This window comes from Corvus cornix, chromosome 4 (assembly GCF_000738735.6).
Source record: "Corvus cornix cornix isolate S_Up_H32 chromosome 4, ASM73873v5, whole genome shotgun sequence".
Classification (NCBI taxonomy): Eukaryota; Metazoa; Chordata; class Aves; order Passeriformes; family Corvidae; genus Corvus; species Corvus cornix.
Window position 1 is genome coordinate 51,013,896 of NC_046334.1, and position 25,147 is coordinate 51,039,042.

Here is a 25,147-nt window from a genome sequence, read left to right on the forward strand (position 1 = left end):
GATTTATTCCTTAAGTTGGTTGGTCTTTGTAAGTTGCAAAGCATCAAGGATGCTTAATTTTTAGTTTGTTGAAAAGACCTTTTGCTGTCACTATGACCATTCCACTTTCTTGCTAGTATCCCTATTTCATTAGTGCAGATAGATGCAACCAAAATAATTCTTTCTTCAATAACTAGACAAGGAGAGAAAAAAGGACAGCTGGACATTAAAGTCAATTTGATCTCTTTGCTATACACTGAATTTACTTTAGCCTGTCAGTACTTTTTGATGCTTAAATAACCATATTTTTGAAACTACTGCTGTCCTTTGACTGACAGAACAACTGGTTCAGTCTTTCTTATGTTAATAAAACCATAGTGTAACCTTGATACATAAATGTATTGATTAAAGTTCTTGTTTGAAAGTAAAACATAAACAAAACTGCTTTCTATCAGATTCTGTTAAATTTTTACTGCAGCCCTTACTATTGAAGAAGGAAATTTTGGGAGTCCCCATTTAGTTTCTAATCTGTGGTTTGGTTGTCTTTCAATGTCACATCATGCACTGATCTCATTCTCGAAGTAGACATTTCTCCCCTAAAATTCTGTGGATACTGTAAAGCTTTCAGCAGAGAAATCTTCCGGCTTTCCAGCATCCTGTGAAGTTTTCCTTTCTCATGAAAGCTAGCTGAAAACAGTTGCCATGGGTTAGCATAGCTCTGGAAGTTATTTTCTTGCAAAGAGGTGCTTACAGCTTCCTCTATGACTTGACAGAACCTATCAACTGGCTAGTTTGAATATTTACAATTTTTTAAGCCACTTAAAAATTTTGACACGCCCCTGTGGTCCACATTTAAGAATGGACAAACCCTGGGAAAGCTCTCTTGCTTCCGGCCTTGGGACAGGTAACTGGCCTGGGCCTGTGTGGCCCAGTGGGCCCGGGCCAGGCCCTGCTCAGCCTGGGCTGGGCTGGGACACAGCCATCCTGGAGCTGTGTGGCCCTGTTCCACCCGTACCCCACTCCCCACAGCTCTGCTATGTGCAGATGGTATGGCCCGGCTTCCCCCTTTCCAGTGTGGCCAAGATTCAGCTGAAGCTGCCCTGCTGCCCGGCAAAGATCATGTGACCAACAGCGATAAGTGAATTCCAGCTGCAAGGCCCGGGTGAGATTAACCCTTTTAGTGCTGTAAGTTTCCTCCAGAACAGATGAAGCCTGTAGACATTAAGTAACGAAGGAAGAGCTGAAACCCTGTGGGAGGAGAAAGAGGAGGTGCTTAGAAGCTGAAATTCTGTTCTGAAGCTATGGTGGTGATAGACTGTGATATATCAGAGTACCCACTGTAATTTCATGAAAGCATGGGGGGTGGAGCATTCAAACTGTACTTGTGAGCAAAAACACCTGTGCTGAAATAAGCAAATGTTGAAGCAGCTGTAATTTGATGAGAAGTTTGAACAGGAAGAGATGGAAGTGATGAGGACTCTTGCTCCAAATGGGAAGGAGAAAGACCTCAGTTTCTAGAGATGCTCCCAGAGATAGTCCTAGAGATGAAGATGATGAGGACCCTTTTCTCCCAGGGAAGGGAGAGGACCTGTATTTCTAGAGATGAAGATGCTCCCAGAGATGGGTGAAGTGAACCTTTGTTTCTGAACAGCCCAACCTTAAAATGGTACCCCAGTAGCTCAAGATTGGACCCTCGAAAGCAGTTGTGGGGAAGCTGCAAGTTGGGGGAAGGGACTCTCACATGTGAGCAGAGAACAAACCCGGGCGGCTGGCTCGTTGTGATGCTGAAGACATGAGAGAACTTCTTGTGGAGATGTCTCCATAGCATGAGCAACAGAGACTCTTCTCCCTAAGTGAACTGAACAAGGCTATTATGGAAGTGGTAAACAGACTGAAAATCTAAAGGGTTGTCTTTTTACATTGTCAGTGGGAGATGGGGGAAAGGTGGGGGGAGGAGAAGAGTTCTGAAGGTGTGGTCTGATTTTTTTTCCTTTCTTTTAGGTCTGTTAATAAACTTCTTCATATTCTTTTAAGTTTTGTGCCTGCTTTGCTTTCTCCTAATTCTTATCTCACAGGAGGGAAATAAGTAAGTAATGAGTATTTTTGACCAAATCACTACACTCTAAATAGGTGTTTCTGCCCGGTTCCAAACTGAACCCGCTACAACAGTCTAGAGGTTTTTATAAACCAAGACTTTATCTCAAATGTGCAAACTTGTTATGCACAGTCTTGTTACGGTACACTGAAGAAAATATTTTGAAATGGGTGTCATAGCATTCAGCCAATCACTCTGAGAGGTGGATAGACAAGCGACCAATAGCCTTAGCCATTCTTGTGAACCAAGTTATATAAATGAGTTTGTAATTAGTTAAATAATCCCATTTTATCCTGGACTTGAATTCTGTGTCGTTCTTCTCTTTGTCCCCGGTACAACAGCAACAAAACTCTGCTGTGTTTTTTCTAATTATGATCCCATTTCATGTTATCAATGAAATATTTTTATTCACAGCTAAGTAATAAAATATTGGTCTACAAAATGAACTGCCTAACAATTTTGTCAGTGGAAAAACTGAAAACATTTGCCATGTATGGCAGGGAAATGACATGAAATTGGTCAACAAAGAGCTAGAATCAAGACACTAGAAATGGGCAATAATAAAATGAAAATCTCTGGTGTTCCATGCGTTTATGCTGATTTAGAAGACAAGGGGATAGAACTTGCCTTAAGGAAACTGCACAAAAACACTGGAGCTTAGCAAGGTGGCATTTGGAGTTTATGCTCTATACATAATGAAATTTCAGTCTGGATCATTTACATATGTGGTAAGGAAAAATGTTCTGTGTTCTATGATTAGTTAATATAATGGCTGATTGCTTATATAGATCATATTGGATCCTGCTTTGAGGGAAAATACAGAAAATACACTGTGAAAATCTAATTGTATAAGCAGTTATTTCTGATAAACAAAAGCAGCTACAAGAGAAGTGAGCACTATCCTTTCTTCTGGGAGAGATGCAGAAGAAAATTATGTCACTGGGTGTTGCAAATGATATCCCTGGGTATTGTTTCTGCACCAGCATTAAGCATCCAGTACAGGATACATGATGACAAGCCTTCCAGACTGTCACACAACACATGTAAGTGAAACTCACCCTGGCAGAACACAGTGGTAAAAGTTGAATTGGATGAAAAAGTTCTTTGATTTGCATTATCATATAATAATGTTTATTTTCTTTTTTCCCCAGAAGGCTTATTTTTTTTCTCCTCACAGAAATTCTCATTATTTTGAGGCACAAATGAAAACTTCGTAATATTAATCCATACCTTTGGGAAAAATTCTTACTGATATTTTAGTCACAGAAAACAATGACCCAATGGACATTGTTATTTTTTTCTGCTTTATACTTCTTTACTCTTTTAGGAAAATCTTATTCTTGTTTAGAACAGGGAGGGAAGAAAATTTTAGGTTTAATTTTAGCTGAGTTTTTTTCGATATCTAAGGAAGAGAAATCTTTACACAGATTGTTATTTAGTCCTATATTATTAATTCTATATTATTTAATCCTATATTAATTAACTATGTGAAACTCAGAGTAGAGCTGTTTGAAATATTCTCCTGATGTTTGGGCTCTCTCTTGCCACTTTTTCCTTTACAATACCCCACCTGCACTTGTATCTGCATGATTGCCTTTCCACACTCCAATACTGATATAAAATTTGGCAAGTTCTTAAAGGTCAAGAATTTTTTATTTTTATAATAGAGGCCTCTGGCTTTACTAGAATAAAAATCAGCAGAGGCATGAAAGTCATATGGGGGGAGGGGGGGAAATTGGAGGCATTCCACATTTTTTGATGAATTTATGAAAATTGATTTATTCTGAAAATACATATTTTCATGAAATTGTATTTCTGGGACATGTTAGTGCTTTATTGAGCTGAAGGTTTTATTCATGCAAAATATACTTCCATGAAATCAACAAATCAAAGTCTGTCATTGACAGATATTGCTTAGCAGTGCATCAAAATAGAATACTTAACACTAGTTAATTAGTTGCCACTCATCTGAAAACCCTTAAAATTTAATTCTCAATCATCGAAATTAAGAAGATGGAAGTTTAAGATTGGTATGCATAACTTTTTCAAATTCCTTTTAGTGTATCACAGAAGAAAATGCAGTCTAGAGAAAATGAGGTGTTTCATGGCAGGGTGAAAAACAATATTTATACAAACCTTTTGAAACCAAAGAAGAACAAACCCAATAAAAGTAAGAACAAATAATTAGTAGGCTTCTTCAGGAAATTTTCCAGGCGGTGTCTGGAGTTTATTAGTAATTTTATGACTAAGCTCATGTTTTGAATACCACTCTTTAGTGTCTGAACAATCCTATAGTGTTAAGAAAATAGAAATTAAGTAGTTTAAGACATATACCAGTGGAGTTATCAGCTATGGCCACTAAAGGAAAACAATGTAAGTAACCTGTTTAGATAGAAATCTCCCTTGTTACTGTGTAGGATTTTGTGGCTCCAATGATTGTGGCATACAGTACCCCTGAAATTCTTCCGTGTAGCACTTTTTAATGAAAAATAGATAGGAGAGGTGTCAAGTTACCACTATAGAAATCATATTAATTATTCAGTATTTGAAAAATTCTAACAGGATGAGAGTCAGTTCTTGCAGTCAGTATTTTCAATCTTTCTTCTCTGACAGCGCATGTAAGATGGCAGACACTCTATTTATCCATGCCCTTGGGTTTGTAACAATTACCCTTTTCTGCTATTTTAAATTTGCAAGAGGTAGTGCAGGGTCAGTTGGAGGTAGATGAGAAGTCAGATACATGGGTTCATTTGTCTCAATGTCCCCTATCAAAATATTGGTCTGATAACCTTTTTGACATTTTAGCTGTCGTATTTAATAAATAATAAATTAATATAGGAGATTGCATTTAAAAGTGTATGGTACCTGAACATTTCTTTCTGCTTTTCAGATTCTAAAAGTCACACTTTTTATATCTATTTGTTCAATTGCATCTTATCTTAAACAGTTGCCTTGAAGTTGTATGTCATCACCATCCTTACATAGGACTTATGAAACCTGAAGGAAAATAAGGTTGGTGTTTCTTTCCATAGTGATAACAGGATTTTGTACAGAAATTCAGGAAAGCTATAATAGTAAAACCTTAAATTCAGAAGCTTATTTATTTGAATATATGTAATTTTTATGATCATAATCCACCCACACCTTGAAGGCAGATGCCACTGGTATTTTCAGAGACTTCCCTCAAATCCTAATAAACACATCTGTGTATTATTTTTGTCTATGTCAACATTATGAGATACAAAAAAATACATTAATCCCATTACATGGAAAATTAGGCAATAAGCTAAGGGCATTTCCATTCTCTAATAAACCAGCAAATATTTCTGAATATTTCTCCTTATACTGGAAGTTTTCATAATAGTGGAGGTGTAGAAAGAAATGAGAATAGAGTTGCAGAGATTTGGGTACTTTATTTTATTTAAGTGAACTATATTTAGGTTTATTTAAAATGTCATATATTTCACTTAGTGAGCTCCGGGCTGTCCATCTTTTCAGCTTTAAAAAATAAGGCTCTGTTTCAAAGGTGCGTGGTTGCTTTTGACAAGTGGATGCATGTTACAAAACTTGCACTTTCTGCTTCAGAAGGATGATTAACTGCCTCCTACTTACATACATAGACTGCTCAAGGCAGATTAATTAGCCTAGAAAAGAATTCTAAAAATACTTTGTCTTCTTATCAATTTCCCATGAAAACTTTAATACACACTCTATTCCTTTAAATGACATACTGTTTTGTGGATAGCAGAATAATAAAAAAATGACCAGAGATACTCCAGTGATTCAGCCCATTTTCAAATATTTGGAAAGAAAAGTGTCTATTAGTTCATAATTGTTTTAAAAAGAGGCGGTTAAAATCTAATACACCTCAAATTTGATGATGTCATTTTTTCAGCTTATTCAACAACTTGTGAACAGCAGAAAATGGAGATGGAATCCCCTCATTATGTACTGCCTTTGGAGAGGTGTTTTCTTTGAACATGTGTAATACATCCTGCTTTTTGAATTTAATTTAGGAAAATGACTTATTGAGATAAAAAATGCAGAATTCATATTTTTCTATTTGTGTAGTCTTGGAAAAAATGCTTTTTCTTTTTGAGATTGTTAGAATTATGTCTTTGCAATACCACTCTGCTAGATAAGACAGGTTACTGTATCCTCTGAATTATTATTTTTCAAAAAACAGATCCCTTTACATAAACATTCATTATAAGTCAGGATTAAAATGGACCAGTATCTACACTAGCAGATCTCAACATTAAATATACACCCTGGCACTTATAAAAATTACTGGAGTAATGTCAAGGTAATTTATATCCAGTCTTCCAAGTTTGCTGCAACACCTGGCTAGACAAATTACAGCCCCATTGAGACAGAGACTTGTCTTTTTGATATATAAGTAATGAGAAAGGTTTCTTTGGAATAGTTATACTATTCTGACTTAGTTTCTTGTGCCATTTATGACACAAATAGTGTAAATACTGATTATACAAGGTTTTCTGTATTGAAGATTTTCTGGATTGGAGCCAAGTGGGGAGTGAAATGAGGGCAGTGAGAGAAGCAGAATCAGTAGCCTGCTGGAGGATTTCTGAAGCTGAGTTTCACCTTTACATTAGGCAACAAATCAATGAATATTCTAGATAAATTGGAGTGATAATCTTGGGATTATCTCCTGAGGAGTTCATTGTTGCTATATTGCGTCTGAATGGGTCAGATTTGTTTCATTTATATCCAGTAGGGATCTGATCTGATGATCTAAATTACCCCAAAGCTTATAAAGTCCTCTACACACTCTTATGTGAAGGAAAGTATCTAGGAAGGACATAGTGTATAATATTAAATACTGTAAAAGTGCTTTTTGTTAGCTCAGGAATAACCTTTCCTTCCCTTTTCCAAAACCCTGAGAAGTGGACAGTACTAAAGTCAGGGGCATTGGTATCCTCTGTCCAGTGTGAGGTGCCCGGTTAACATGTCCTCATATGCTCAGAATTAGAATGATTTATGAATTCATTGGAGTTTCTGCCTGATAATATATCTCACTTGCACATATTCACATACACAAGCCATTGTGCACGTGACTGGCTGTAGACCCATTGTTTTAACCCTGCACTGCCATGAGCTTTTTCAAAGGAAGTTAATGTAGACTCTTTAGAAAACCCTAATGAGAACACCAAATCTGCTCTCTCTGAGATTCATTAGTGGAGATGGATATTTTCAAATTTTCTTGACTTTGTCAGAAATTGAGTTTATTCATATTGGTAACATTTCAAATTTTGTTATAGATAAAAGGTAAGTTATAGTTACAGTTGTAACTATAAAAAAAGTTACAGATAATAGGGAAATAGATGGCTTTCAAATGACCAAAACCTGATACCTTTGAAACTTGTTTTGTCAAGCTGTGCAATCCTTTATTGAAGTAAATTACTGTTCTTAGTTCAACAACTAATGCAAATACCAGCCATAATAAGTATATTATCCTTGTGATAAAGGATCAATTTTCACATTTAAAGTTTTCAGTCAAATACTGCAATAACATTTAAAAAAAAACCATGGCCAAATTCCTGATTTACAATATTTTTGTAAAACCAAAACAATTAAGCTAGAAACGAGTACAAATTCAGTTCAACAAAACATAACACTATAAAAGGAAAACTACAATAAAAAGATATGAAGCAAGATAGATATTGAAAGTGAAATTATCTGTCTTTGCATTCTGCTAAATAGGTATTCAAATTGTTGTAGTACTAGACCTGACTGAAAGATCATAAAGGACTCTGAAATAATAAAAAAAATATGGAGAAGGGTTTACACAGAGAATATATTTATTGCTTCTTAAAATGAAATAGGTGGTTGTGTTCAAGGATGGTGCCAGGCAGAAGATTTTAAATAAAAAATCTGAACTATTTTTGAAAAATATATACTTACACTGTGTAACCCATTCATAAAGCTGTGGTGGTTAAAAGAATAAATGGGAAGAGTAAATGGATTAAGCAAATTAGTTAACTAGAGTGGGCCAGGCAGAGCCATAGCCTTATTTCTGCAACATGAAAAGACAGAAAAGTGAAAAAATATTTTGTATTTTTCCTGATTCATATATTCCCAATTATTTTCTACTGGCTTTCTTCAGAAACAAGATATGGGAATACTTGGATCTATCATCACAGTTGTTGGACTACCTTAGAGAAAAGAAACTAGATATGTCTGTCCAAACTTAAGCAGCTTTCATACAAAGAAAGATTACAGGACTAGGTTCCTTCAGCTTCTGAGGGAGATGATGGGCATGAAAATCATACACATGTAATGCCACTGGTGAGATAGAAAAGAAAACATTTTTCATCTTACACTGTAAGATGGCACAGTAAGAAAACCAGACCTTAGTTTTGAACCCCTTTGACAGCTGTTAGATAACAGCTAATCCTAAAAGAAATGGAGATGTTAAATCAGGCTTTCAGAAATTTATGAAAACATTCTTGAAATGCCTTCTGTGCATTTGTCTATCTCTTTAGGGACAAGGATTGTTATTTTCCTTATGCAAACCCACACTGGACATTATGAGAATACACTGGCATAAAATAAGAAATTTTATTGAGAACCTTCCAGTAATAAAATGAAGAAACTTTCTCAAAGAAATAATTTGGATCACATCAAAAAAGCCTGTATGAAAGAAACACACAAAGATTAATGTACTTGAAGGTTTTTTAAAGAAGCAAAGCTTGTTCCAAAAAAAACAATTATCTGCATGATAAAGTATATGAATTATATAATTTATTGAGTAAAGTCTCTAGTCACATTAAGGATTTAGTTTAGCATAATGAGCATTTTCTTATGGTGAGAACAGCCAAGCACTGAAATAGGACTGCATAGAAATGTCATGTAATTTCAGCAACAGATGAACTTTAAAATCACTCCTGACAAATGTTAAAAATGGTGCATTTAGACTTGATCCTGGTTTAAAGGAATAGGATAGACTATATGCTCTTTTCCATTCCTTTTCAACTCTACTATTAAAAATTTCTATTATTCTATAATGTAATGAGAGTATCAAACATTTTCTCAGCTTCAGTATTACCCAGTGCTAGATCCCAAAAAACGACTTTGCTAAAGGTTATACAACAGAACTGAGATCCCTCAATCCCAAGTGAAGAGCCTGAACATCCTGATTAATAGATGCCAAGTCCTTCAAACATGTAAGCACCATAGTGCTCTTGAGGATCATACAGGTTTCTGAAGAGCCATGAGATCCTTCTCCATGTGTGCTGCAAAGATATGCAGCTGTTCAGGCATCACAGTGCAGGCAGACAAGTGTCTGCTGTGTCGTAGCGAGAGAGAGACATGAGCAAGCTGCAAATTAAAGCTGGTCTAAGTCACCATTGGCAAGCTAGTCACAGAATAAGGGATTTTTGGGCAAGCAGTTTACCTTGCTTCTCAGTACACAGCTACGTCAGGAACACAAAAGCTACAAACAGCATTGTCAGATTCGACATTACTGCATACTGTTTACGTCCCCGTAAGACAAATCTGAATCTGAAAACAGAGTAGTTCTTGATCTCTCTTGATTGAAAAACTCACACAAGCAAATGTGCTCTGAAAATATCTATTCTACAGTCTCTGATCTGAGCTCATGATACACCACATGCATTTGACTTTCAGTCCAGGCACACAGTGCCTCTTGTCTATTTATAAACCCTTCAGATATGTGCAAAAGCTAAGAAAAGCAAGCAAACTCAGTAAGTCTACATACGCATTTCTCTTATTTTTAAAAATGTGGAGATTGTGGACTATTATCCTCTCTCTCCAAACAGCCCTTCAGCTTACAGGAGTCCTGGGTAAAATACTGTTTGCCTCTGAATGCTTCAAGCCCACATCTCCACTTCCCTAGACAGGGGTGAAACTTAAGATCATACAGTACTCTCAAGCTTCCCTTTTGAAATGTTTCCACTCTTCAGCAGAATGAGAAAATGAAAAAGTCCTGACTTTATTGAGTGGTTGGAAGAATTCTGTTGCCTGCTGTGTATGTTTCAAGGACAGGGTATATTGATTAGTGAAGAACTGAGGAGAGAAATAGGTTTTAAATACCAGTTCTCTGTAGAAATGCCTGGCTCTGTGCTACAAGTGTTGTCCAATACAATAAACTGATGTTTATTTTTATTCTGAAGCACTAAGTTAGAAACTTTTACAATAAAGCAGATATAGCAATTCTGCTCAGCCTGTTTTCATGTTCTGTGTCTGAATATTGGCAAGCTGTTGCTGAACATACTTGTTATATTTGCCTCTCTGAGACACCTCACTACATAAACAAAGTAGGGAGCCAATGCATTTAGACCTGGAGACAGCTGTGGAAACCAGCTATCTAGGAATGTAGGCAATATCTACTCAACAGTCATTGTCACTGGGGTTTAGGGATGTATCTCATAGTCCAGAGCTGGTGGGCTTATTTTATATGCTTTACTTTCCATGTAAGGTATTGCTTCTATGTGTAGAAGCAATTTCACTGGGATTTCTTGGCTTCCTACTGGTGAACATTTACCAAGACCATAGACTGGCTCTGCAAATTATTGGCCCTTGAAATGGTCCTTATCCTATCCCTTCCATATGTTCCTGAGAGCATATATAATGATATTGTTCTCCTCTGTGGAAAAAAATGTAGAGGATGTAAACATCAAATAAAGCTACGCTTATTTCACATGCATAGTGTTAAAGCTTCACAAGCTTTCCTTTCTAATTTCTATGAAAGTACCTATGTTTCCTTGAGAAATAATTTAATGTTTCACTGCTTCCTCTTCCAATTCTTCTACCTGATTGTTTTAAATAATTCAACTTCTTTCATGGGAAGAAACTATGTAAATTTAACTTACCACTAGAAAAACAGTCCTTACAGTCAGATCCAGCAAGTTAGAACAGTCTTCTAATGGAAGAAAAAAATCTCTGTATCTTCAGTAACTTAAAATGATACTAGGCAAAATATTCCATCACTGCATTGACAGTTTATATAACAGTTTTCTTAATTTGTCTGTCTTCCTGTTGACCCAATGGTTTTCTGAGGAACCTTTCTATAATAGATTTCAGGGCATGGCTCATTTTCAGATTAAAAATAGAGAGCCTTGAATGTCTCAATTATATCTCTAATAATAGAAGTGAATATTCAGTATGCAAAATTTCAGAGGCACTTTTAATGAAATTAATTGGGTAGATCTGTCTAACAGATTCTTGCTTTCCTTTTTTGATCCAGTGACTTTGAGAGAAAGTATTTGCACATAAGTTTCTAATATACCGCTATAACAGAGCTTGTAAACATTTGGATGGTTTTTTTCCACATTATCCTGTTAAGAAGATTGAATCTGTTTCTTGTTTTGGTGGTAGGGAATGCAACCCACACTCGCAGTGCTACCCGCACTGATAGTGGCGAGTGGTAGGAGATGGGAGGCTTTATCATGGGCCAATAAGTGAATTCCTGTGCTCTTCAGATCCTTTAAAATCTTCCACATATTGAATTCATAGAGCTGATTTGTTTATTTCCACTACATTTTGTTGTGTTATGTTCATGTTGTGAATGAAAATGCAAGTCTTCCCACCAAAGGACCATAGGGCTATAGAACAAGTTAGGCTGGAAGGGAACTTTGGACATTTTTTCTAGTCATTGATCCAAGGCAGGACCAATTACGAAGTTAGATCAGGGCCTAAGGCTGCACTGATTCTAATGTAACAAAAAGGTGAGAGAGGCCTGCCTTAACAAAAGGCCTGAAAATGTATCTTTTTACTTGCCACCTGTGTCTTTTCTAGGGTAGAAACTTCTTTATCTGTTTCTTCAAAGTCAAATTTTAAAAGGCTTTCCTAGCTGCACAGACTCCACATGGTCATATTGGAGTGCCTTGAAAGTCACCTTTTCTGTTAGTTCTGAGGTCTGCTTTTGGATCTGCACCTTACTGCAAATGAGCTCCTCAGCATTGCAACCTACTCTCTCACCATTTACTGCTTATTTATATTTTTTTCTCCTGTAGAACCAGACCATATTATTTTCACTATTCTCTACCGATTTATTGTATTATTGCAGCTGCATCCAACAAGCATGCATGGTGTCCTAGGTAACCCAAAATGTTATTTGAAGTCCATATCTATCTGTGCCCAAAAATTGTTACTTTCTCTTAAGGCCTGGCAGAAATGGAATTGTGAGGTCAGGAGATACCAGTCCTGTTAAAAGTCAGGGTTGCCTAAGCAGGCTCAGCAGTGTGGAGCTGGGTCTGGAGTGCCTTTTTCAGTGCTTGTGCAGGCCAGTTTCCCCCTCCTGACACACGTGCAGCGCTGAGGACAGTGGTACCAACACCCCCGGACTCTGGCAGGCAGCAGGGGGAAGCTGTGGGTAGCGGCGCCTGACTGCACACATGCCGGCACTTCTCATCCGCCACCAGAACTGATCCGTAAGTTCCTGCCTTCCTGGGAGGGTTCTTTCTGTCCACTGTCTTTTCCCTTTGCCTCCTGGACCATGTGGTTGCCTGGAGGACACCATCCTGGGGGAGAGAGCTGACACCATTCTCCCTTTGTCTCCCTGCATGTAGTTGGCAGTGGGGGCCACCATCTTGAAAGGGGGGTACACCACCATTTTGGGTGTCTCTTGTTCCCCTGGAATTTGTGAGATTTAGCAATTTTGCATCTAGTGATTATTCACTGTTAATTTTTTTTTTTCCCTGTTGCTCATTTGTTGGTAAACTGTTATTTTTTCTCTTACATCTACTGGTATTCGTATTGGTGGAAAGGGGTTGGTTAAAAGTGAGGGGACGTAACTCATTTTAGAGTGTCCACCTCTTTAAATTGTCTCAAACTGAGACATGGTTTCTTCCAAGAAGAGAAACTCATCTAGAAGTTCTGACCTGACCCGGGGCATTATGAGCAAGATAAAGGAGGACCTCACCCACACCTTTGAAAATAGACTACACAGTTTATGATACACTGAAAATGTGATGCAACCACCACAGTGTTCCTAAGGAGTATCTAAGGGATGTTAGTTTTCTAGGGATCCCAACCACAGATGAGTTGTACCCAAACAAAAAGATGGAGCTGCTTTTTGAAAGAGGTGAATCCCAGTTTTCTTCTCTTTTAAATGTCCCAACCCTTTCCAATTCTGGAGCTATTTCTGGCAACGAATTGCATTTAGTTTCTCACATGTAAATTGCCTGTTAGTTACTTCGTGTAATTGACTCTGATTGATCTAATTTAGGTAAATATTCTGGATCTCATTAATTACTTACAACTTAGCTCATATTCTCCATGAACATGATGTGAAAATTACTGTATTTCTGCAGGCCAGAAAGAGACTTTTTTATGTTTTAATAAATGTTTTGTACCCTCTTAACAAATTAAATCATAAGAAATACTAGACATCTCTCTGTTAAATGATCTGGTCTATTAAACAAAAATTTTTGTTGGCAGTGGCACAAATGCTTATAATTTTTAACATATAAAATTCATAACAATTTCTATTTAATAATACCTCAACATGGGGAAGGTCAGCCAGATCGATAACAATTATATCTAAACCAGAACGCATTTAAAATATTTTAAGCATTTCTTGGCTTAAATAAATTCTTTATGTTTTCTTTCCTAACAATTTAGCATTTCATGGTCTAAGATTTATACAGAATAATGTCTCTGAAATTAGGCATTCTGGGACCTATAAGGTAACTGACTCAGATTAAAAACAAAGCTGTTTATTAATTTCAATTATCTATAAATTGAGGTTTTAAATATTTTCTCCTCTTATCCAAAACTTTTCATGCAGCTTTATATTGCCTTGATGAGGGGTTACATTCTTCAGATGTCAATTTTTAGCCAACCATATGATGGAGAGGGATTATATTTGCTTTTTTTTTCTTAAAGAAAGATCACGACTGATTTCCACGCACATATGTGCCCTTTAATTGCCATAATTTTCAAATAGTGCATTTCTTAATGTTTACCTAAAAGGATATATTCTCAGAAATTAAGGGACTAGGGGCCATTAATAAACACACTTTGCCACAAACCAGGTAATAAGCCTTGCAGTGGGTTTTAACAGATGGTTCCAGTCCAATATTTTCTGAGTCTCCAGGTGTTACAGGAAAAGAGGGATAATCACTGTGGCTGTGCTAGCTATTTTTGCAGTACAACTGCCTTATGCCATACTCTTGGCTGGTGAGGCCCAAAGGCAGACTTACATCTTGGATAGAAGGTGTATAATGGTGACTGCAGACTGCCATTTGACATCTCCAGAACTGCCCAGAGTGCCTTGTGTGCATGACATTTGCTTACAGTTCCCATCTTGAGTGACTTTCCTTGAGATGGCAGTATAAGAGTAGGAGCTTGAAATCCTAAGTGGCAGTGGGAGATGCTGTCAGTGGGATCCCTGACAGTGGCCACAGCTGATCTGCTCACAATCCCTGTGTCCTACTCACTTGTCCTGTTCCTCTCTGCTGGCAGTAAGTTGAAGCTATAATTTCCCTTGCTGGAGCTCCAGTTTTTTATTCACTCTAGCTGTCCAATCCCTGTCTATGGACTGAGAGGAGTTCCAGAGTGTGCTGTAAGGATGGCTGCAGTATAATCTTGGAATGTAGGAGAGAGGGAGTCTGTGTGATGTCTACAGCCTGTGGCATCAGGGAGGAAGGAGATCAAAGAAGTCTCTCAGTATACCACACCTGTAATCAATTTGCTTTTGACACAAAACCACAGAAAGCAGTGGTCCTGCCAGAAAGGTGATTTCCAAGATTTCAGTTTGGTTTCCATGTGGAGCAAACCAAGCTCATTTTTTAACCAAGGCCATGACGCAGAATCTGTGGCTATTTACATGGGTCATCTATGCTTAGACATGTCTATGCTCTTGTCAAATACATACATTGAGTATGGTTTCTAGCATTGCTGGAGGGCTGGGCTCTGCTGGAAAACAGATTTGAGTGCTAAAATAGTCTAATAGTCTGGGCTGAACAGCAAAATAGTCTAGCTAAGCTGTCTGTATTCCTCCTTCCTTTGCCAGTTCTGAATTACAAACTGCTAAGCTTAATGGAAACACTTTCTATCCCCTTATCTGTGGAGAGATATGCTATCTGCTCTTAAAACATCTGTTCCATTTATTTTTCATGGCTTTTACATTTTCACTACTTAGTAGAAAAGAGTTAAGCACAGATTTCTAAGATTTTCTTTCAAATTTTCAGTCTTCACAGGAGTGACTATCAGATGGAATTCACTTGTTTTGTATAGCTCCACTGAGAATGAGCATTTCTGTAAGTTTGTTTTATTCCTTTCTAAGTTGTTGCTGATTACCTCTATGATCTGATTCAATATTCATTCCCTCAGACCTGAAGGCTACTGATGAGTAACCTAAGCGGAGCTCTGCGGGAGACTCTTTTTTCCTGTGGATGGTTAGGGACAATGACTGACAATGAAAGACCATGCTCTTTACCAGAGGATTAATCAATCATGATACTAAGTGAACATGTAATTATTTTTCAATTATATTCTAAATAGTTGATAGTTGAACAATTTTGTTCTTGATGTGGGATAACTCCTAGAAGAGTAGAAAGTCTTTGAAAATTTAATTCTCTCTGGGATGGTCTAACACACCGTGAACCTTACAAGCTTCCAGGCTTAATGGGCTTTCCTTCCAGCTTGCCAGCTCTAATTAAAGGCAAACTCTGTTTCAGTATGTTTTTCTATTAGCTTGCACAAAATCACTCACATTTGCATGAGCCTGTCAAACCTCATATTTGGTTCTGCCTAGTCTCCTGAATGAAGCAAGAGTTTTGTTTTTCTTCGGGCCATTGTGGTCTTCTGAATTAGTTTTTCTAACTCTTTGCTTCTGCAACTGTGAACCTGACAGGTAGCTCAGGTAGACAGGTAGACATTTCTCATTAGCAAGGCATTTGCTAGTTCTGGTATCACACTGCTACTTTTCTTCATGCCACAGTAAGACTCTTTCCTCATCAAAGAAAAAGTAAGTTGAAGGGTCTTGGAGGCTATCTATATAAAAAATTACTACATAATGGCACAGATTCTACAGACAGAAACTTGACAAAATATTCTCCCATTAGCGAAGAAATACTAATTGAATTTCCATTACTCTCTTAATTCCTTTACATCTTAATAGACATTAGTAATTTTAGTTGTGATTATGACATATAATCCTTAAAAATACCATGGAAAATGCAGTGGTAAGCCAGCAAAACTATTCCTGCAAACTCTTTATAAAGATATTGGCCTTTACTTTGAAAAATTGAGTAATGACAATGTAAAAAACCCTATCTTTTCTTGTTAGATATGTTTGTTTTATTTACTTCCACAATTAAAACATTAATTTAAAGAAGGAGCAGAATCTGTCATGACTCTAATTCTCTCCATCCAGAAAATTTGCAAACTACTTTTCAGATCATACACTTTTACTCAGTTCCTTTATAGTGAAATAGAATGCTTGTCTATGTAGAACAACTCTGTAAATATGTTTGAGGCTGATACTAATAATAGTGTATGTATTGCATCAAATACAAATCCCAATGTAATTTTTTAGTTTGAGGAAGTGTAATTATAGACTTTAAGTTTTAGCTAGGGCCATTCAGCCATATGTTTAATTTGTTCCTACTGCTTTGTAATATTTGAGTGCCCCACTGGGCACTAATGCCACTGAGAAATGATAGTCGGATTAAGTTTATTGGGCAAAAGCAGAACTGAGACACTGAGAAAAAAAGGATCCAGGTTAAAATCAGTTGAGAAATTAAAATATTTGGTCAGCTTCAGCTGACCTTGGATCACACCCAAGCTTATATTTGAGACCTGAAAAGACTATCATTGGCAGAGAGTCTCTTAAGCAAAAAATTATTCTATAATTCAAGGGGAATATGATTTTTAATCAGTGGAAGTGATATGAACTGTAGTTTGAAATAGCAAGAACACTGAAATGTCAGTAGTTGTACTAAACAGTCACCAAGAAAAAAATATCATCATTAGTTATCATCTCCTGAAAGAAGCACAATTAACCTGACACAGTTTTTCTTACTATTTCTTACTGTTCTTATTTCTTACTTTATACAAACTGAAGAGTATTTGATTTGTGATTACAACAGAATTACTATTCCTGAAGCCTTCAGGAATGTATGCACATATGTATGTACGTATGTGTGTGTGCATGTATGTATGTATGAAGACCATTTCCTTGCTGCAGACACTTTCATAAAATAGTATCAGCGAAGAACTCCTACAGCGAATGCATCCACGCCTCTGTTAATATCATTGGCTACAATTCCTGAGTTCACTCAGGAAAACTGTCTCCTCACAGCAAGGGTTCATACAGCATGTATGATACAAGGGCTGCAGGATTGATCTAATATTACTGCACAAAATATTGTACACAGGTCGCTGGCAACGTAAATGTTAAGTTGGCAATGTATTATAAAAAACCTGGTAGACCTTAGCTGATATGATTTAGCTCTTTGAGAATTTACTATGGATTTATATATTGAGGATGATACTTAGAAAATCTAAAATTTTAGTAATTTTTAAGGATCTTATTATCTGCTTTGATATTTGTAACAGTAGTGAACTTTAGTATACCCAGCTCCAGCTTCTGTCAGATTAAAAAGCTCCCCAAAGGTCATTACAATTATATGTATCAGAGCAACATCTGTGTTAGAAAACAAGTTATAAATTCCCTAATGAGAGAGGTCAAACAAACTGAAACCTTCAGCTCAAGGTCTCACATGCTATTACTCAGATAAACTCATCTGTTGGGATGCTCAGTAAATAAAAGCAATTTAACATTTTTTACTCTTAAAAAGGGAGAAAAAGGCAGAGAAACCTAGTGTTGCACCACATGGGATTTCATCATTCTAATGGATGGATTTGGAGCACTGCAATTACCCAGCTGCTCAGTATTTTGTTATGTCAGTTTTCCTAGCATAGTTCTTCCAGACCTGTTCTTTATGTGTTTGCCTCTGGCCATAATAGCATGCTCAAAGGTGCCATTTTTTCCATTTGGCCACGTTCTTCAGATGAAAATTTATTTAGCTCTAGTAAACAAAATATTCTGCTGACAAATTTCTCACCTTCCAGCCCACCTCAATAGTTTATTTAGTCCTTTCTCTTAAATTTTCTGTTCTGTACTGAGAGTAATTTGACAGATTTTTTACATCGTAATTATAGAAAAGTCCAAATAATAGTTTTCCTTGTATTTGTGTGTTTGTTGACCGATCAAAATTATTCTAGTACTCAGATGTAAAAAATACCAGTGTGAGGGACCTGAAGAAAGAACTTGATGGAGCAATACCAAACTTTTATGTTCTAATACAAAGTAAATCCTTTTGAACTTTAATCTTAAGTGTTTGAAATTTATATTAGATTGTACAACAGATTATTGGACAAAATTCTATGAATAACCCTTCTTAAAAGACGAATTTTCTGTTCTGTCTGTTCCCAAAGAAGATCTCACACAAGTGTTGGGTTATAAAGCCACATGTTGCAAGTTATAAGAAGAATTTCAGCTATATCTTATAAGTGGTTCTGATATCTCTGTTATGGTTTTTCAGTTCACATACACATTTTCTGATGTTTTGGCTGTCATACTTTTTTTTTATTTTTCTTTTACGCAAGAAATTAACATTGTACATGCTGCTATCATATTTAAAAAATTCTTGTGTGGCCTTCTCTCACCTGTGTATATCTTACCTGCTTAGATTTAAACTCCCTGAAGCAATTCTAAAGAATAATATCATTCTGTTGCTACTTTTCGTGAAGCAGTCTGAGTCATCAATAACTTTTTAAACAATTAATATATAACCACAACTATGAATTATTCAATTATGACGAAAGAACACTAATTAAAGATTAAATGATTGCTTGCAAATACCAAGAAGGCTCAAACCATCTGAAGTTTAAAATTATTGTGTGCACAAAGGGTACTTTAATTTACAGTTTCCATCACTTCAAAGAATGGCATTCTGTTTTTTTCTTCTGTCACATAAAAGACTACCTGAAATCAATGAAAATTGCAGTTAAGGTTACTGAGGTCTGAAATGGCTTGACTTTAGTGTCTCTGGTGAATAAGCTGACAAAGCCTTGTGCTTTGATAAGCAGGTGAATACAGAATTATCTCATTTCTGCATGCAGTTCTGCTGAGACAGGTGACTACATCACCATAAGCTATTTATACACTGGTAGATAACTGGAACTGGAGAGTCGTAGGTTCTTATTGGTCTCCTGCATAATTTCAGGTTTAAACAAATCCCAAAATTATACAGGACAGGGAAAGAAGTCTTTGGCAAAAGCAAAGATATGGTGACATGAAAGCCAAAATTTAATGTGGTACTTAGTGTGTGGTAAGGCAGCAGAACCTGTTAGTGTTGGTTGTGTGGTTATCTGCCTTTTTTCAAGTGGTCGTAACAGTTCAAGAGGTCTCCAGGGATAGAACTGCTGTACTTCTCTTATGAACCACAAAGAAAGGGCAGTGGCCTGTACCAACCAATTATTACCAGACAAAATCACCCCACTGACTTCACACTGGACATCCCAAGTATGAAGGACACAACATACAAAAAGCTCCTAAAAATTAATGCAAGATGTATATACAGTGAGTGTTGCTTTGTGTCTCTGAGAACTTTTTACAACACTTTTGCCATCAAATTTGAGGATACTGAGCACTGAAAGAAGATTTCAAAATTGTGGGTGGGGTTGATGGTTACTGGCCTAGGGTGATTTGTCTTTTCAGCCTCAGCACTGTGCTGGATACCAGCTATGTCTGCAAAGCTGTGGCACAGAGTCCTGTATTGATTCCAGATTTCACACCCAAGGTGATTTTTGGAGTTGTATGGATGAGCTAAAGGTTGCCTGGACACAGACATTTTTCCTCTCTGAATTCTGGAGTTCTGCCCTGTGCTTCCAGGAATCAGGGTGCCACCTGAGTTTTGCACTTCCCTTTTATAGGTTTATATCTTTAGTGAAACTAATTTATTCCTTCCAATGAAGGATTAAGAAGAACTGAAAAAAGGGAGGAAAACTCTGTGGCGACAACAGCTCTTCCAGTCAAAAAAAAGGACTCATTCTTTCTGGCTTTGCCTATCTTCACCCTGCTTAGAGCATCTCTAAGTGGATTACCTTACACCTTACTGACTGAAAAATGAAATGCAGGATCCAGCCAAAGGCATTTCTGCCTTTGAATGTGTTTTTGTTATAGTTATCATCCAAACTTCTCTGAATACACATCTCCCAGGTTTCCCTGTCTTACATTAGTCCAACAGCTTTTTCTGTTCTGAGCATTAATCATTGCTCACCCCAAGTAAGTCCAAATGTCCTCTAACATTTATAATGACAGATATACCACTACTTCAGCAGCTTCTGTATGTCCTTCCTCTCCTGGCTGGGCTCCGTTATGTCCCCCTGTCTCCTGGCACAGCTCTGCTTTCAAGAGTTAGTATTCCTTTCACTTTTCTGTTTGTCATTTCCATTCCTCTTGTCATTAATAAACATCTGTTGCTCGAGTTCTGTGATACACTATTAATCATCCAACTAAAGTTAACAGGTATTTTTTTTTTACTTAATCAATTTTTCCCTGCTTCTTCTTGCACTGTCACTTTGACTGTGTTTGAAAAATACTGCTGTCTGTAGATTATTCTAAGCAAAGATTTTCTTCACTTTCATCAAAGTGGAAGGTGTGCAAGTATTAACAAAAAATGAAAGTTCTATTAACCTTCACATTCATGACCCAAAGAAAATTCAGTTGAAACCCAAAAGATATAAAAAAGCTTTTAGAAATTTTATTTCAGGAGAAAATTCAAAATGTTATAAATGAGAACCGATTGTTTTACTTCTCTATTCTTGGTCTTCAGTCTGAAAAGAATTCTTTCATTGAATTACAGATAGATTTTTGTCTCTTTAAAATTATCAGCTGTAGGTTTTCCATAGTATCACAATTTTAAAAATCAGTTCTAAAGACTTGAATGCTATAGCTCATCTAAGATTCTATGGTCTAATTTAGTATATTTCTTGTACATACCTTGATCTGGAAGTGGAATTTCCAGTTATCTACCTGAATTTGCTTTGATTTAAATGATAAAATCTAAGTAGCTACCCCATTTTCATTAAATTTATTGAAACTATAAATCATTGTAAATAGATGAGTGTAATAAGTGCTAAGACTCATGTATTCATTTTCTAAATTTTATTTACCTATGTCTCCAGAGTTTGAAGCTACACAACTGCTTTTAGTAGTCAATCAAAGAATTATAAAACTGCATATAATCAAATATTACATTTTTAACCCCAAACTATTGAAGTCAAACCTAAAAGATAGTGGCAATTACTTCTTACCATTGTAGGTAAAGTGAAACTGTATCTTTTCTGCAGATGTAGAGTATTACATTTTTCCTCTGTCCAGTCCTGAACACTAGTGCTTAGCTGGTATTCCTGGTAGAAAACAGAAAAAATGCTTAAAAGTTTTTCTTGTGAATTTCGATTCTTCAGTTGAACTGGAAGTTAAAACAATGCAAAAAGTTGCTGCATTAAGCAGCCTTTTGAATTCAGTACAGAAAGAGTAATAAAGAGTTTGTCCTTCCTACTAATTTTTTGGCTTATTTACTGCTAAAAGAACATATAGATGTTTGTATGAGCTAAATTTAATTCATATAATTTCTGTTGTGAATAAGGCTAAAGTGTAATGTTTTCATTGAGAGCGTGCTGATGTGTGCCTGAATGTCCTTTCCATATGCATGAGCACTCACAACCTCCAGCACCAAGAAATTAATAGTCTGCACTGCCTTTCCAAAGACAAAGTCGAGACACATGAGTCACTTTACTATTGATTCAGGGATTGGCACTGCCAAGTTGTTACCAATAAAGTAATTTCTTAAAATCCTAGCAGTCGTGGCCTAAAATTTATCAATGTCTTTATGCAGCAAAACATCACTTCTAAAAGACAGAAGAAAATTAATTAGAAATCCAGTGATGTTCTGATGGCAGTAGCAAAGCTCCCTGAAATAATGCAATATATAAAAAGAAGATGTGCTGACAGTGGGGAAAGAAACTGTAATGGTTATGTTTTTTTTTTTAATCTAAAAAATCACTAGGGAAAAAGGATTTAAAAGAGTGATTCATGTGTAGTATTACAAATCATATTATAGCTCAAGAAAAAAAATTAATTGGAATAATCCCAGACACAATGTTCTATACAGTTAAGGTAAAATAGTCTATTCACTGACAAAATGTATGGTTATATAAAGAGTTTCTTATTTCTCAGAAATGGTTGCAGATTAATAACGTGGTGCTCAGATCCACTGTGTTATTTTCAGCACTCCTGCTCTACCATGGAGAAAGCCCATGTCATTGCTCCTTTAAATATGACCTCATCTATCTTATTGCTGGGGTAACAGAAGAAGCCTGTAGGATCCTGTCATAATTTAACTACAAAATGACTCTTTTTTTCACACCACTATGTTAACGAGCTATTCTTCAGTTACTGATATTGTTTTGCTGCTTTGTTTTCTTGCTTTCCAATCTTGCTGTATTGCTATAGAGCCAGAATTTGAAGGCCCAGAAACATCTTCTGCAGACATGTCAGTCCAACATTTTAACCAAGAAATAGGAAAAAATTCTATATATGTAGTTTTTTTGCTGTTAATGTTAACTCTACTTTAAACTGGAATAACTTTCTCCTGAAGTTATTAAAACTGAGATCTGCCACCTCAATTTCATCTGTGTTCTCAGTAGGATGTACATCATCTGCTGTTACAAAAGTTTTCAGATATTTGTGCTAGTTCCCTTGGCCCAGTGGCACAACAGAATGTCCAGCAACAAAATGTCCTTGATACATTATCTTGTCTAGGAAGATACAGTCACAAAAGAATATGAGAATCAACGCTTAGTTTACATTGAAAAGTATTATATAGCCCCCCTGCAAATGTCAGATCTGTGTTTATTCTTTTCCTGGATCCAATTGCTACACTGAAATTTGGGCAAGGTACCTTTGCCCTCCACAAGGCCAAAAATTCCTCAGTGATATTTTTTCTGGCAGCCCCTTTCCCAAGTCCCATTAGCTGTAGCTACGTGCTCTCTTTTGCTCTCAACCCCACCTCTAACCATATATAGGTTAACATATCCCAGGGGATCCCTCTCCCTCCAGGAATCAAACTCTTCACTGGAGAGTTCTAGCATCAGCCCTTGGCTGTTTGTACATAATTCTTTCCAGTTCCCAGCCTCGTACGTAGCTCCAGGCATCCACCCTCTTTATTCTTCATCCTTTACCCTAGGCAGAGCTACAGAGACCTAGGGCCCTTTGATTCATCTAGAAACAAAATGCTAGTTATTCAAAAATGCCCAATTTCTTTTGACAGCTCTTCTCTATTATTATTTCCTTTGTAGCTCTAGGCTTTCCTTGCTCGCAACCCTAAACTGACTGTTAGACAAGACACCCTTTGTCTTCCTGTCTTCCTCACAGAGAAGAATCATTCTCACGTGTGCCATTTGGCTCTCATAGACCCTCTCTGACTATTTTGCATCTGTATTTTGTGACCTTTTCTTTCTTTTATCACTTAACTATGCACTGAGCCACTGGTCAAATTCCACGCCCCGTCCAGAGACTAAACCAGTAGCAGCTCTAATGCTGTGTAGTTTCTGGGGACCTCCGTTAAGTAAGTTTGGGTTTATGCACACCTGTGAATAATGTACTGGAGAATTAGGAGAACAATAAAATAGAAAACATGAAGAATTTAGGGTATTTGCTATCAAGATAGTATTAAGGAAACAAAAAGATTCTTGCTATACTTTAGAAAATTGAAAATATTTGTAAATTTTTCTTACATATCCCTCTGCTTTTTATTTTTGTTTGTTTGTTTTTTGGTTTTTGTTATTATTATGTAGCCTGCGTTACCAGAGAAATTCACACTATGACTGATTTTGCTCAAGAGCTCTCTACTGCATTAGTACAAACTGTGCTAACATGAACATTTATGAAAAGAGAGTAATGGAAACCTGCTACATGTGGCAAGTCCCACACACCCTACATTGCTCCCCATTCTACACATTGAGTTCATATTACAAATTACCTTGGCGGTGTTGTTCATGACAGTAGTGAACAAAATGACAAAAATATCAGTGAGATTTGAACAATTCTGCCGGGTTGGCTCTAAGGTAAAAAGAGGACCCTCATTGAGGGCAGAGAGGCTGGATTCTATTTTTCATGTTATCTGCTGTCTATGCAGATTGTGTTTAAATCTGCTTTCCTCTTCATCCCCAAAATCTGCTGTTTGCCACTGAGATTGAATGAAGATACTTAAAAAACCTTACAAGAAGGCTGGAATGTTTCATTACCTGAGAGTATTTCTTGTAAGGAGTTGAAATTAGAGGAATGATCTTTGTCCTTAGATGAATGCTCTGGGCACAGTGACTGATTTTGCAAGAGCTATATCCTGAAATACAGACTTTAAGGGCTGCTCAGAGATAGACATAACCAGCACATGCCCAAATAATAGCAAGATTTAAGAAATATCTCCCCAGCATTGGTTTTGGCTGCCTCAGCTGATACACAGTGTATCTTAAGGAATGTGCATAGGGCACTTAGGGTTATAGAATGCACTCGAGGAACCAGAAGCCAAGTTCACCACACTAAATTACGACTCAAAGTTAAGATCAAAACCACTTCAGGTTTTGAACTTTATTTTGTGCTGTTGAAAATCTTATATTCTCTGACTCTTGGAGCACACTACAAAATTTTAACCCATCAGGTTTTCTCTTTCTTTTCTGAAATAGATATGAAGAAATGACCCATATGAAATGTTGATACCCCAGCATCATACTGACAGGTCTTATAATGAAGCATGTTCAAATAAATCTGTGAATTAATGAATAGAGATTTATATAAACAATCTTTTAGTGCAGAAGAAAAGTGTATTTTGTGAAAAGACTGACCCGTCTTCTGAAAGCTAGTGGAAACAACGAATCAGTAAAATAAGTACCCCATTCCTTTGGGTAAATTTTATTTCATTTCTGACACTGATTGTAAGTGAAATAAGCTTGTTATTACATGTGAAGCTATAATGTCAGATTTTCTATGTTACACCAAAAGAGAGTGCATTT